Source organism: Ambystoma mexicanum, chromosome 9 (genome assembly GCF_040938575.1).
Source record: "Ambystoma mexicanum isolate Mex_15411 chromosome 9, UKY_AmexF1_1, whole genome shotgun sequence".
Lineage (NCBI taxonomy): Eukaryota > Metazoa > Chordata > Amphibia > Caudata > Ambystomatidae > Ambystoma > Ambystoma mexicanum.
Genome location: NC_090931.1, coordinates 131,969,937 through 131,985,459, shown reverse-complemented (window position 1 = coordinate 131,985,459; position 15,523 = coordinate 131,969,937).

Here is a 15,523-nt window from a genome sequence, read left to right as displayed (position 1 = left end):
CTTTGAGAAGTCTCTAATATAAGGATTATCCAGTCTCTTGAGAGCCTGTTTCCAAACCAATAATGCTGTTCCAAAAATATTTGGTAATCAATAATGATGCTGGCAATGGTCTTCACTGTAGCCCATAAGGAATTATTTTTGCTCCTAAATTTTCAAGCATCATCGAGAATTACCCTTTTTTTAACTCATTGGTGTTTTAGCAAGTGCTGCATTCAGATACATCTGCTCCAAAGCACCCTGGGACGGGAAGCAGGCGGTAACATTCTGGGGCACTGGGGTTAGGTGAGGGGTGAGCATTATGAGGAGGGTTAACAGACATTTTTAACTTCCCCATCTGACATAAACCAAAATAGTTATTCAGCATTCATTAAGTAGCAGGTGATAGTCTGTAACATTATTCTAATCGGCAGTTGCTGTGTAAAGCATCTTGCTTTTTTAAGGAAGGCCTGTTGTCAGAGGATGGTTTTCAGTGTCTTCCTGAACCACTGAACCACTGACTGTCTTCTTGGAGTCTCAAGTCAGTAGGCAAGGAGTCCTATGTTCTTGGGTGCTGTAGCCCCCATTTGTTCCTGCCTGAGCTAGTTAACGTGAAACATGAGCTTGCTGGATTTCGTGAGGTTTGAGTTTCCTCAAACTTTTTAATCTTTTTGGTGCTTCAGCTGAAAGGGTTTCAGAGTTCGAAGCAGAAAACAGTTGTGCACAGCAACATAGACAACCATCTCAAACATGGTACTGATGTATTCTATATTAATCGCTAGAAATGGAACAAATACTTTTTCTATTTCTAGCATAAGTGGGTCTGGCCACGATGGAAATAGAAAACATACTGTTTCTACTTCCAGCATGAGCTTATGTTATGAAAATGCTTCTATTTCTAGCACATGCGTTCATGCACTCCTTTCATGACAAGCAAACCTTTTTTTCTATTATCAGTGTCTGTGCTAGAAATCGGACAAAGGTATTTCTTTTCTACTTCTAGACTTTGAAATGAATCAACCCGACCCGCAAGACAGGATAATGATAAGCAGGGGGCTTAGAAGGGAAGTTTGGTATGATTTAGTAATTCAGAGTTACCTGTGATTTAAGAGTCACTACATTTTCAAAGAGCTGATCCATGGATATTCAGAGTTCACTTGGGGGAAGTCCCCTGTTATTTCCCCACTCTCTTTTTCCCTCACTGTGCTGTTCCCCCTATGATTGTAAAGCGTCTAAAGCTAGGTCGGGCCTCAATAAATACCCTACTAATAATAATCAGAATTTTGAGGGCTGATTGGCCCTCAACCTCCTAATTGACATCCACTTGGAAACAGAAACTGAGCACTGATGTATCCTCGCGCTCCCTTTAGGGTTCCTATGAAGGACGTTATGGAGCTCATTTTGCTACTACGTGTAAATTGACGGCGGGAACTGTTACGTTTGCACTGCAACATAGATGGCTCCCAGCCGGCAAACTTTTGTCATTTGCATGGCGGAGTGCAAAAGTGCAGGGCAAAAGGCGGCATACACATGTGTAGCACGCTTTTTGCCGGACGCTGCCTGACGTGCTCACATTCCAGGCAGTGTTTACTTTTAATTGTGAGTGCTGCTCTTTGAGAGATCCTTGCCGAAGGGTCACAAAACGACACAATGCAAATCTACAAAGCACATTCATCTTTCCTCTTCACGGTCTGGCCCTGCCACTGGGTTCCTGTCCCAGTGCCCTGACCATGTCATCACCTACAAGGTCCAGAAGGGGTTGAGACCTGTATTTCCTTAAGAACAGTGACCATTCCATTTCACTGGATGGCTGCAAATTATGGATGGCCCCCATGATATTCTCCATCACGTATATCACCCTTGCCTTAAGGTGCCACATTCTTTCACTTAGGAGCTCCGGCCTTTCCACTTTATCATGGTGCACAACCTAGTCGCTAAAAGTAAAAAGTGTGGCATGCGGGAGAGATGTTCCCATCCATCTTTACCCTCTTCCACCCCAAACAGCACCATCAAAGGGTTGCAAACCCTGTTTATACCATCAAGGTCTTTCACCCATCCCAACACCTCTTACCAATACCGCTGCACACTCTGGCTCTACGGCACGTCCACCACATGTGCCAGTAATTCGTTCTTTGCCCAGATCCCCTCCAGGATGACGGGTCCACCCCTCCAAACATTTTACACAAGCAATGTGGAGCATTTTGCCATCTATACAGGTGTTTGAGGCCATGTAATTTACATTGACAGGATACGGATGTTCTGTGCGCATTATTACATATGCGCTCCCACTGTTGATCGCCTATCTCTCTCTCCATATCCCTCTCCCATTTCCATCTGAGGCCCACCCCTCCAGCTCCCACGCTACCTGCAGAGCTCTATAAATGCTTGTGATTAGTCCCCTGGTAGACACATTGGTGCTCAAAATAGTTTCAAACACTGTCCAGTCCGTCTGCACTGCCTCTTTCCATTGTGCCAACGGGAGGACACCCTTCAACTGCTGGTAATGTAAAACCGAAAGCGTCTTAAGTGCAGCCCCTCCCGTGGGTGCGCTAGCGTTATAAAGATCTCTCGTTTAACTACCTGCCCCATTCTCGCCAATCCGGCTTCAAACAATTGCTGGAATCAGATCGGCTCTTGAGTATCTTCCCTGATAAGGGGCCCCCAATATGGCTCAGGCGGGGATGGCCATGTGGTTAAACCTTTCATTTCCGATTTTGCCCACCGCAGTCTGCATAGTGGTACCCGCACCCTATGCGGCAACTCCTAGCCAAATTGCAAGCCCACAATCATCCTTCAATGGTCACCAGTCTCATCAGATGGTTCTCTATTCCTACCCATTGTTTTTCTTTGCCCCCCACAGATGTGGCACCAAGATCCTAAATTGCACCGCTCTATAATAATCATATACCACACCCGCTCGCTCCTTAGGCTGTGTCAAACGTGCATAGGCTACCCGCAGCTTCTGCTCCTGCCACACAAAGGGACACGGTCCACCTCTTCAGCTCCGCAAAGTGTTCCCTTGGCATTTCTATTGGAAGACAGAGCACATTCGGGAGTAATGCCATTGTTACGGCATTAATGCAACTCAGCCATGACATTGACAGGACCGACCAATGATCCAGGTCTACAAAAAGGTTGTGCAAGAGGGGTGGGGAGTTTGCCCGATAGAGATCTTTGGTCTCCCTCAGCACTTTCACCCTCAGATATGTAATTTCGTCCATTACGATGGGTATTCCCAAATCTTTCCACCGATTATATGGAAACAGCACTAATTGATCTGTGTTAACTTTCAGGCTTGGGACCCGTCCAAAGTCATGCAATACCCTTAAGACAGCAGGTACAGGGTCTCTCGTGTTCGACGTATAGAGGAGCATGTTGTCTGCATACAGACTAATCTTGTATTCCGTATCCCCTACAGTAATTCCTTCTATACCATTTTCAGGTCTAATCAGGGTTCCCAGGGGCTCAATGGACATTGTGAATAGCAGGGGGGAGATTGGGGCTGTCAGATTTATGTAGCTCGCCCTCACTCCCCTCAGGAATCACTCCCCAAATTCCTGTTTCTGGAGAACTTTGCAAAGAAAACCCCATTCGACGAGATCAGAGCCCTTCTCGGCTTAGTAACACATGAGCCCCCCCTTCGATGCATGTATGTTCCTTCAAATTCAAGGGCTTCTGCATGGCATTGCCACCTGCCTTCCCTGTATGAATCGTAGTTCATCTGGATGGATCAAACATGACAAAATGCCCTCCAGTCTCATCGCCTACACTCTGGCGAAGATTTTCTCATCCAAATTCAACAGAGAGATTCAATGATAGGACTCTCCCCTCCTTTGGAAGCACTGAGACCAGAGCTTTATTAAAAGAGGGTGACACTATTCCAGTGTCCAATATGTAATTGTATAACAGGGTCAATCAAGGAACCAGAATAGGGGCGAATTTCTAATAAAAGCTAACCGTAAAGCCGTCTTCCCCAGGTGCCTTCCTACTAGGTAGTCTCTTAAGTGCCGCTTGCACCTCTTCTCTGTGATCTGTGCCTCTATCAAGTTCTGTTCCTCTAACCTGAGTGTCGCCATATCTAGCCGTCGTACATATCGTGCCACTGCACCGTGGTCTTAATCTCCCTCACTAGTATAGAGCCCTTCATAGTACATCGCAAAGCAGTCTGATGTTCTGCTTGGAGTGGTGTTGAGTTGTCCATTTACATCCCTGATCCCCCATGACCCACTCTCTGTGCCCGCAACCTCCCTGTCAGTAGGGCATCTGCCTTGTCGTCCTTCTCATAAAATGTCTGTTTGAGACATTGTAGCTTCCTAATGGTATCCCCCAGTCCCACATCCTTCTCTGTCGCAGGATTTCCATTTCTCCCTCTTCGTATTGCCCATTCCTATGCATCTCTTCCTCCCGTTGCATAATATCTTTTTCGCAGTCCATCCTCTACATATCTACATTCTGCGAAGGGTCAGAAATGTGAGGCTGACAACTCTGTAAAGGCTTTTCATAAAATACAATTTTATTAATTTACAAAGGTTGGATGAACACCTCACTATCCCTGCCCTGATGAGGATTCCCCTGCCTATCCAAAATAACTAAAGGAAACACTCTAACAAAAGGAATCTGCCCCTCCCAATCATACAGAACACAAACATATTAAAGGACTATATGGCAATTCAGAATATAACAAAATCACTGTTCTGTCAAACACAAACTTAGAGTGAGGGGTCAGAAATGTGAGGCGGACAACTTTTGGATGATTTCTCAAAATACGCCATTTTATTAAATTATACATTTTATCAAACGCCTCACTGTCCCTACCCTGATGAGGATAACCTTGCCTACCAAAACTAAAAGAAACATTCTAACAAAGGCTATACAGGCCTGATACTTAAGCATAAAATACACAAGAACATATATGGCAATTCGCAACAAATATCAACAATGGTATTTCTCATATATTCACAGTGTCTCTTTATAGCCTGGGTGAGCCCACCATCCCCAGTTTTCAGGTTAAGTTCAGTTCCAATGTTCAACATAAAAAACAAGGAAATCCGGGTTTGCAACAAAGTTCCAACTCAGTTCTTGACTCCTTCACTTTGTCAAAAGAAAATCTGTTAAACAATGTTCAACCAACAGAAAGATTTCTTCTTTTTCTTGGAATAATTTCCACTTCATCAAATAGCATCCATGATGTTCTGTGTCACGATGCTTTCCCACAATTTAGAAATGTAATTGAAGAAATTCAGTTCCTTGTCAGATTCAAAGAAACACAACCTCTGGCAAGGTAAAAGAAACACAACTTCTTGGTAACACTTCTGAAGGCTCTCTTTATAGCTTTATGAATCAAAGTTTATCTTTTTGTCAAGATGACTTCACAGCACCACTACTTTCACCTGAATAATTCTCATACTAGGTTCATTTCTGTAAGGATTCACCATGCGGGTCTACTCGCCTGCCCCATAGTGTTTCACATTCAAATGGGCTTCTGAAGTGTAAATCTACTGACAACAAAACATGTATCACAGCTTCAACAGTCTGCAACTTTGTGACTTTGAACCACTTTTCAGAAAAGACAAAATCTACTTTAGTTCCACTCAACACTTCCAAGTAAGCAAGACACTCTTCTTCGGAACAATCACTTTGTCAAAAAGGCAGCCTCTTTGCCACTCTTGTCTTTCTGCCACAACAACAACAAGTGCCCTTAAGGATGTAATTCTACCTTTCCTCCTTGTGGCTTTAGTAATGTGAGTTATACCTGTAGAGGAGCAGGTGGATGCGTTTTCCCTAGCGCCCGCCCCCTCACCGGCATCATATTGGAACAGCAGGAGAAGAGCTCTATGTGGGACACCATGGCCCTCATTACGGGTCCGGCACAAACCGTGCTGGTAAAATCAGCAGGTAGCCGCTGGACCCGTAATGATTTACCACCACCTGACTTGCGGGAATCACCGACCCCGGCGTTAGGGGAAGTCACGCAGTGGTAAATGTAAATCCCCATTCCCATTTGAGTCCCATAGGAATCAATGGGAATCGGCATCACGGAAGCACCGGTACCGTTAATAACGGTGCCGGTGCTTCCGTTAAAGTCTACGGCCGGGTGCCGTTAGGCCCACCAGGTCTGCCCTGGCGGGCGGTACGGCACCTGGCCACAGACTCGTAGTTTGCCGGTCCAGAAAAAATGGTGCCAGTAAGCTTACCAGCACCATTGTTTCCGGACCTGCAAGCTTGTAATGAGGGCCCATGTGTTGTCCCTATACCACATCGAGTGTATGTGAGATGATATGCACTCAGGCAACCATACCAAATGTACCCTCATACTGAAAGAGTGGAGGGATGTAAGCACCCACCATTGGACATCATGGAGCACTGCGTGAAATCAGATGAGGGCAGAGTGATGTCATGAAGGAGATATACGATGACAACTGATACTATATGATAATACTTAAGAGTAACAATGTAACTTCAGTGATAAGAGAAACATGTTTGAAATGATAAAGTAATCATATATATAAAGAAGATAAAGTGACTTGCTGACCAATAAGTGTAAATACTCAGTAACGCAAGGTAGATGAAACATATAGAAGCTTGCTATATAAAAAATATAATGTGGTGAGGACTGCCATAATTAGAAGACGGACGTCGGCTTGTGTTAAGACTCAATCCAGCTACCTCAGGGACAGACCAGGGATGCAGAGTCAGGAGACGTTGGAGAAATAGCTTGGGGTGCAAAATAAAGAGGAGTCTATGTTGGCCTTGGATCAAGAGTGCTATTTTAAGGAATAATTGCAAGGTACAAGGGGAGACAGACGGATAAGCTATGTACATAAGACACAATTATCTTAGATTAAAGAAGCAGAAAATATTTGCAAGAGACAAGTATTGGACAATTAACAGTGGAAAAGGTCTATACAAGATGGAGTGAGCAAGTGTCTAGAAGCCAAGAGGAGCAAGAGCACCCAGTTTAAGTAAATCAAATAGCAGTAAATGGGAGGTTGAAATGGACAAAGTTGCGGTCTCCTCACACGTGATCCAGAAGTCGAAAAACAAGGGCTATTCATTAACCTTTGGATGAAGATAGTGATGTGCTTACACTCTCTCAAATGTCCCAGAACAGACAGCAGACTACAAGGTCAACTACAGACGGGATCCTTTGGATATGGTCGGACCGGTGAGAGATGATGGATACATTGGGAAAGTGGGGAGTAATCTGATGTGACTCAAGCACCTGGGTTTTGTTTTGCTTATGTGCTGCTGACGAGTCGAAAGTCCAAGGTTGGTTGAGAATGCCAACCAATCAGAGGGTCTATGGGGCAACGTACTATACAATGTTGCAGAGACCAATACGCTGCCATTTTCTCTGCTATAATCTGTTTACATGTATTTAGTGGTAGTTTGAGGTGTGCCTTACAGATAAGGGGCAGCCAATGAAGTGCTAACCCCCATGTATACCATGGGTACTTATGTTCCCTTAACCAACCCTTCCCATGAATAGGTTTTGCAGTTTACCACATAGGATGACATCATAGATGATGCATATTGGGGTATATAACCTCTGTATAATCAACTTTGTGTGTGACTGTGCGAGCATCAGTCTGTTGTTTGCCGGTTTGCCCTACTTTAAATTGAGAATAAAGTAGTATTTTGCCATATTCGCTCTGGGTATTTGGTCTGAGATCTTTATTGGTAATTCCATCTAGCAAAAGAGATGCTTAAAGGTGCTAGAACACATACCTATGTTTAAGGAACATTTACATTCATCAGGCTTCACCTCTTTACAACCTTGCATTCGCCCCTTTTCTTCCTGCCAACCAAAGCAGCTTAATGGTTTGCCGGTTGTTAGTCTCCTTTGGTAGAGGACAAAGCTTGCACAACTTTTGGCTTGGGCAATGTGTGTACTCTCTTGGCCTAGTACAATGCTTGCACCATGCTTGGCGTTTAGAAAATATGTGTTTCACTGTTAACTTGGGCAATTCCTGTTTCACTCTTGGCTTGTGCAATGCTTTTATTCGATTAAAACTCACAATTCAATGTGCAGTTACTTAACTTCAGTGCTACATCATCTTCAACAGCTTCATAATTGACTCGTCTTTTAACCTTTAACTCAGAGTTATTTTTAAGCACATGTGACCAGTCTTTCATCTGTTTTAGAGGGTTTAAGATTCAATGAACATAGTTCAGTGTTTTACTCTTGCATGAGTGCTATGGAAGACGTTTACTAACGCAAGTACTACTTCTGTAACTTCCCATTTTCCGCCAATCAACTGTCGGTTTCTTACTGCATTCACTCGTATGCTAGTGATTCTGCTTGGCTACATTTGCCTGCTTTTGTTCTCGATAGGGTTCAGAACTCTCTGTAAGACTCACCGGCTTCTGTCTTGCTCCCTTTGTGTGCTGCAGGACTTGAACTGCTTCTGGCTTCGTTTGGACACGCACCCTTTCTCTTCATCCCTCGCCTTTTCACAAACTTTCAGCTATGGCCTCCGGTACGCTTCTTGCTGCGCAATCTCTGCAATCAGGTTCACATGGGGAAAAGCAGTCTACCTTCATGCCTTCCGCTGTGCAACATCTGCACTTCAAATTTAGGGGGAACAGGACCCTCTCAGGACAGGCAGCTGGAATCTGCTTGGTCAACGTCCTGGCATCCCTTCTTTCCACCAACCTTTGCTTGGATTGCTAACAACATGCTCCAGCTCTGGTGCTGCTACTGCTGTGACTATTCCAGCTCAAACTCCATCTAATGGTCTGCACCTGAGGGGGGCTTTTAAGCCTCTCTGCTTCCTTCAGGTGTGGGTCAGTATGCTTAACAAGCTGACTACTCTTCCTCGTCCCAGTACTTAGGGGATTATGGGACTTGTAGTCCCAACCAACAGAATTAGGTTTTCTTATCAGCTTTTTATTTTTAAATTCAGATTTATTTCTCTTGAATGCATTTAAGGAAACATTACAAGCATTTATTTGAAAAGGAGAAGGCAGGTAATTTATAGGTTTCCTGTCACTATGCCTCTGGGAGTAAAGGGGATTTTTGACATTGGAAGTCTCAACCACTCGTTCCTTCCTTGGGATATTTAAAGATGTCACACCAGCTTTACCGACATCAACAGATTTAATTTGTGGTTCAGACACATCATAACGACAATAAGCCATTACATGTCTAGGTACCTTTAAAAGGTCCTTCCATTTTAGGGATAAATACAATGGCCCTCATTCCGAGTATGGTGGTAGTCATGGCGCTATTTGCGCCATGGCTGCCTCCCATACTGGTACCGACTCCGGTTTGGTTCAATGGGGACTTACCGGTCCATTCCGACCTTGGAGGGACCGGTAAGTCCACATTTAGCAAACCATTCCCATTGAGCCCCGGTAGGGCTCAATGGGAATGGGGAGGGCGTAAATAATGGGCCGGTGTATGCCAAGCCCATTATTTGCACCCAGGTCCCTTAACGGGTCCCGTCCTTAACACCTGGTCAGACCAGGAGTTAAGGAAGGGACCCGCTAAGGGACCTCGTAGTAGGGCGGTAAGGGATTACCGGCACCGGTCTCCTTACCGGTGCCCGGTATCCCTTAGCGCCCTACTCAGAATGAGGGCCAATGTCTCATTACACGGAATCACCTCACTCCCCTGGACCTTATATGCTCCCAGGTGATCCTTCCGCAGTACACCACCCCCAAGGTCTGCCATTTCCTGGTCAGCTGGGAAGAGACGTTAGACAGGGTTTTAGTGAGGGATATCCAGGATTCATCACATTAGTAAATGTTCTCCTTGTGATCTGGGTAATGTTCCCTGCCGCAGATTTCAAAGTATCAATTTGTAACAGCAGTTCTAAGAGGAAAATTCATTTTTCTAACAAAGGTTCAGCTAATAAGATTCTTCCTGCTCCAACAGTCTCTCAATGGAATTTTCCAACAGTTCCAAAAAGAAATAACAAATCTTAGTTTCTCCGCATGTCAAAAAGAGTTCAACACAACTTCTTAAGAACAAAAGATGTTCACAGTTCCTTAATAGCAACAGAAATAGTTTGTCAGAATGGTTTCCTCTATGATTCACAAAATCATGTAGTGGTCTTGCCACTACCTCTTCTTCACAGTCTTTAACCACAAGACAGTACTTCTATATCTTTTACCTGGTCCACTCACCGGTTCGATCTATCACTACAAGGTCCATTGCCCTGGTATACTCGCCTGCCAGGACTAAAAAATTCGAACTCTACTGCAAGTGCTTCTGTGGTAAAGTCCACTCCAGGCAACTTAGTAAAGTCTTTTGACTTTCAACAACTTCAGTAATGAAACTTTTTCTGAAAAGGCATGAAACACATTGATGCTGATTATGCCACATGAAATGCAGATTATGCTCCTCTCCTCCTGAATACTATCAGGAGGGCTGCCACAACTAAGTATTTTGTTTTTCAACAATATCAGCAGCAGCAACTTCAGTATGGGCTACATCTTCTGGGAAAACATCACATTGATGCTGTTTGTTCCACCCTTGGGATTGCCATTTGGAGGGCAGATTATGCTCCTCTCCTCCTGAATACTGGCTATCAGGAGGTTAGCTCTTCTGATAGACTTATTTTCGCACTCTTGCATCAACAAAATGCTGACATTGGCTTTTTTATCAGACTTGTTCCTCTTTGACTTAGACAATGCTTGTTTGGGTCTTTATAAACGATTGCCTCTTTGTCTCTTTAAAAGTAGGGTTTACCATTGGTCTGTTTCTTAATAGCCCTCTTTTGGTTTTGGCATTATTTGTTGTTGGTAATATCTTTTAATATTGCCCTCTCTTGCCTTTGGCAATGGTGGTTTGGGCTTCCTTTAAAATTACAATTGACCCCAATGTTCTCATTCTGCCACTTTAGCTGGAAAGCATCAGATTGGTTTGCACAATTATTCTTTGTTTGCCATTTGCGCTTCTTTACATTTGTTCAGTATTCAAAAGTGTTACCACAGGCTAGCGGGCATTTATGGAGTGTTCCATGGTAACATACAACTAGTGAACTCACCGGGTGCTGCATATGCGTCTGCTCACGCTCCATTGCCTTCATGTCTTCTGCTTCCTTCACTTCCCGTTACATGGTAAAATACTGCTTTCTGACTGCCACAGCCCGCACCGGTCGGGGGAGGAGCGTTCCTCGCTTCACAAGGACTCCAGTGCTTGCCTGCCAACGGAGCATACGCTACTTCAGGGAAATCTTTTCAAATGAATGCTTCCTGCCGCACAACCTTAGAATACAAAGTCCTCAGGGGGAATGTTTTTCAAAACAACGCTTGCGACTGCGCAACTTTGGAATACAAGGTCTCAAAGGGTAGAGACCCTCACAAATCCTGCTTCACACCCAGCAGTGGCTCTGGTGTCTCGACCTTCCTGCAATTTGTGCTGCCACTGCAACCTGGAGTATCAATCATACTCCACCTTCTGCTTCTCCTGCTGCTACTTCCCTTGGCCTGCACCTGAGGCAGTCTTTCATACCCACTAATCTGAAGCGGGAGGCATGAATGTGGCCCTCGCTGCACCTATCCAACCCTCGTCTCGAGGACAGGTAAATGAAAGGTGTACATAATTCCTGGTCCCATCCTCCCCATCGCCGATGTACTGCAGATGTGAGAAATGCTGTTCACTCAGACATTTAGACCCTATCCTGATGATGTCACTGAGTCAATGGAGCAGGTGGACTGACTGAACATGCAAAAGCTGATGATGTCATGACGGATATGCTTTACACATGAAGCACATATGCACTCCTGCATGAATCTATGCAGACACTTAGATGAAATACTTGCAGACATGAAGAACATGCGTATGACCCTCTTAGATAGAGGACAGACACAACTTTGCTAGGCAGTAACTGCAAGTTTCACAATAATACATGTAAACCGCTTGCTGACACTAAATGCAACTAACATGAGGGGCCATGTAAATCAAGATGGAAGCCACAGCTGCATTGAAATGAATGGAAGGCACTGAAAGGGCTCTAGAATACGAAGAGAGAGACATGATGTGCTGATTTCGCACATTCTTGCCAAGGACACTGAGGGAGAGAAAGTTTCACATTAACAGACAAGATAGGACACCTGCATGTGTAAAAGCTGACCATCCTCATACATGAAAGAAGCAAAATCAGGTTTGTGGTCCCTACATACGTGAATTGAACCTAAAAGACAAAACCTATTCATTTGAGCCAGACAGGGACCATTGTTCTCATCCAACCGAAGGCAAGATGATGCAAAGGTAATACCAGGCTAAAAGCCTAATGTTCTGACTCAAGGCATAGAGGATTTGAGATGGTAACTTTTTGGGTACATACAGCACCTTTGGGGCTGTTCTCACCACCTTGAATAGTTGCACCTGGGTGGCAATTTTGCAAAGTGCCAAGGCTGAGAAGACCCTCTCTAACCAATCCTTACTCACCTTCCATGCTAGCTCACACTTTGTTGCATGGCTCACTAACCTGACATACCTGTAGTTGCAACTTTTAGGAGGTGGTCACAGGAGGAGCCACCAGATATGGTTTAACGAATAAGGGTACTAACCCCATATACGTTCCATATGTAGCCTAGCTCATTAACCAGTCCTATTCCACCTTAGGGGTCTTGCAATATATCATTATTTTGTGATGTCACCCTGCATCAAAAATGCCAGGACAAGTCTGTAACAGGTGAGAAAGTATTGGAGAATGCTTTTAATAAACAGTACAATTTGTAGCATTATTATACTCTTCTGTTTTTGAGTGTGGGGGATTTCCTCGGCCCAGTTCCTCTTGTTTGTATTTAGGGAGATTAACAATCCCTCACCTTACTTCAAATCCCTCTTAGGTGTTGGTCATTACAATTACAAGACTGCACCTTGCAGTCTAGTGCCTCCAAATCCCTCTTCCTTGTCCCAGTACTTTGGGCATTGTGGGACTTGAAGTCCCCAATGTTATAATTTGCTTTTTCTCTGCACATTATGTTTAAATGGATTTACTTCACTTCCACTATTAATGATGTTTTCAGGAGGAAATTTAAAAGGAGACAATGATTGTTTTGGGACCAAAGGAGTATTAGCTCGCTCAGAACTTAAGTTGGAATTGTTTTGATGTCCACATTTAACTTCTTCTTGTTGACTACAAAAGTTTCTACCATTATATAATAAATGTGGGCAACTTTATGAGGGGGGCTCTATTTTTGATAAATGATTGGTTAGGACCAGTTTCACAATCCCCAGAATGAATAGCCTTGGAACAAAAAAACTCACTTTGACAACAAGCCATTATATTTTCTGGCATCACTGACACCTCTTTCTCTGAGGAGGACAAATACTGTGTCTCACCCAATGGAGTCCTCCTATGTCCTTGTGGCCCTTCTCCTCTCAGGTGATCCCCGGGCTAATACGACCCCCAGAGATAGGATCAGGTAGCGGCTGCCTTCCCCTGACCACCTTGGAGGAGACTTTGGGTATGGATTCTGTGAGGACTCTGCAGAATTCATCACAGTTCTCTCTTTTGCCTTGTCCCCTCACTAATAAGTAGGCCTCTCCAGGTGGCCTTCAGACTTCCCACCCTGTGTGCGTGTCTATTTCCCTGTTGACATATTCCTCCACTTCTAAAATAAGCTTGTTGGTGAAGTGAGCATCACGCCAGAGAAAGTCATTTAATCTCCATTGTGACCTCTCTTTATGTATACCCTAAGTATCCAACTCCATACCCATAAATCGTGGTCCGACCATCCAAATGCACTCATATACCTTTCACAATGATGAAGAGCGCCCTGTCTGAATGCCCTGCCAATGCTTTCAATTTGAACTTTCTTCCCCCTTCGGGCTGAAACAGGAGATTCACGATGTCTTGCACCTTGGTATCAACTTGCACAGGAGTTTCTCCGTCCCTTTCTGCCAAGCCAAGAATCCTGATGTTGTTTCTCTGCTCACGGTTTTCCAGATCATCAATCTTCAGAGCCATGTCTTCATCCTTCAGTTCCATGTCTGTCATTCTGGCTCCCATCTTCATTTCCATCAAATCAGCGTTCATTTAATTATATTCCAGGCCCTCTATTCTTCCCTCTATCTTTTCTACCTTCCCACGCAGCTCCGAAATGGAGGTTTGTACATCTCCTCTGAGGGCTCTGATCTCCACTATTATCCCTGCAATATTGTGCTTGATTGTTGCCCCTCCCATCTCAATGGGGCGAGCCTTGACTTCCAAGGTCTCCCTTTCCTCTGATCTTCTGAACATGTGGAGCGACACAACGGCCAATGTGCCCTTGCCCCTGTGAAGTGGCGGTTCTCCTTGCAGCCGTCTCTTTTCTCTTTCTAGCCAAGTTCTGAGGGCAGGCCTTAATGCAGCATCTATTGTGTCTGCTCTCACTACCACGCTTACTCCCTAGGACCTCCTGGCACCATATGCTCTGCCGCCCCTTGCCTGGGGCACTTCCTCCTGTGATGCGCAGGCACCTTCTAACACTTCAGCCCCTTCGCAACAATGCCTGCTACCATCAAGTCTGGTGTACCTGGTCTGGGAGTGAGTCCTTCAATTGCCCCTCTCAATCTCCTGTTTCCCTCACAACACTCCTCTTGTGGGCTCCCTGTGCTGTGGATCAGTAACCATGGCTGGCTGCTCCGACTCCGGGCTCTGTACCACCTTCTGTGCAGGACTCCTGCTGCCTCACTGCTACCACCACCAACAGGATCGGCCCCAGGCAACAATACATGACCCTTCCGGACTGATTTTCACTGTGTATGCTAAGGTGCAACCCACCCTGACAACAGGCCCTCTTTACCTCTCCTCTCAGCAGCCCTCCAGCGTTGGTGTGCACCTCCAAGACTGTCCGTGCTCCCGCCAGCACCCTCACCTGCCGGCACTGTGGCTGGGTACCTCTTCATCATGTTTCTCCTGTGGCGGTCCTCAGCAGGCCTCAGCACTTCTGAAAATGCTTTCTCTGCTCGTCTGTTGGGGCTGAAGGAGCTGACCAGGCCAATAACCACTGCGCATGCGGCTTCCTAACACTCTCCGTCAGCCGCTGGCTGTCCCAAACCACAAGATCTTCCGACGTTCAGGCAGCCATTATGATCTGCGCCCCCTACTGGTCTCCTTATGTGAAATGTGATGCAAGTCCACTTTGAAATAGTAAGGGAAAGGAGACAGGTGGTGTGCACGGCGTGTGGGGGTGGGGGAGGGAGGTAGTAATGGTTCAAGAGGCCTCCCCAACCGGAATTAACTAAAGAAAGGTACCGCTGTATAGCACCAAGAGAACAAACATCCAAAAAACACTTAATGAAGCAGACAGTTATTAAAAATGAGAAAAAACTAAATTAAGTCCAAAAGTAATTATTCAAAAGACAATATTGCAAATGAAGTGGTTAAAATACAAAAATATGTTTCAGAAAGTGAGCGGTCATTATTTGCTGATAATGACCAGGGAGTCAAACCATACCAGCTGGTAGCACCAGCCTGAGCATAAAATGTGCCCTTCAATTAGAGCAGCAGCAGTGCCATTACCATCTGGTACAGCCCACCCCCTAGGTCATTATTGATACTAGCACCCAGCAAAAAGCATGGGTAGCTAATGGCTTTTTCCCCCC